The following is a 376-nucleotide window of genomic DNA, read 5'->3' as shown; positions in this document are numbered from 1 at the left end:
CTTCAAGTGTACCAACATCCGAATTATAGGGGTGCCAGAAGAAGAGAGAGAGCAAGATATTGAAAACCTATTTGAAGAAATAATGACAGAAAACTTCCCCTACCTGGTGAAAGAAATAGACTTACAAGTCCAGGAAGCGCAGAGAACCCCAAACAAAAGGAATCCAAAGAGGACCACACCAAGACACATCATTGCCAAGAGGCCAAGAGCAAAAGACAAAGAGAGAATCTTAAAAGCAGCAAGAGAAAGACAGTCAGTTACCTACAAGGGAACGACTGTCAGACTGTCAGCTGATTTCTCAACAGAAACTTTGCAGGCCAGAAGGGAATGGCAAGAAATATTCAAAGTGCTGAATACCAAGAACCTACAACCAAGA

General features: G+C 42.3%; 1 protein-coding gene across 12 annotated transcripts in view; it reads right to left on the bottom strand.

Moving 5' to 3' along the window:
• Nucleotides 1–376, bottom strand: part of LOC102244898 (uncharacterized protein C3orf20-like) — a 107,054-nt gene that overhangs the window by 87,455 nt on the left and 19,223 nt on the right. The window lies entirely within an intron of this gene.

Source organism: Myotis brandtii, unplaced genomic scaffold, assembly GCF_000412655.1.
Source record: "Myotis brandtii unplaced genomic scaffold, ASM41265v1 scaffold772, whole genome shotgun sequence".
In the NCBI taxonomy this organism is placed as follows: domain Eukaryota; kingdom Metazoa; phylum Chordata; class Mammalia; order Chiroptera; family Vespertilionidae; genus Myotis; species Myotis brandtii.
This window is presented reverse-complemented; position numbering and strand designations above follow the sequence as displayed.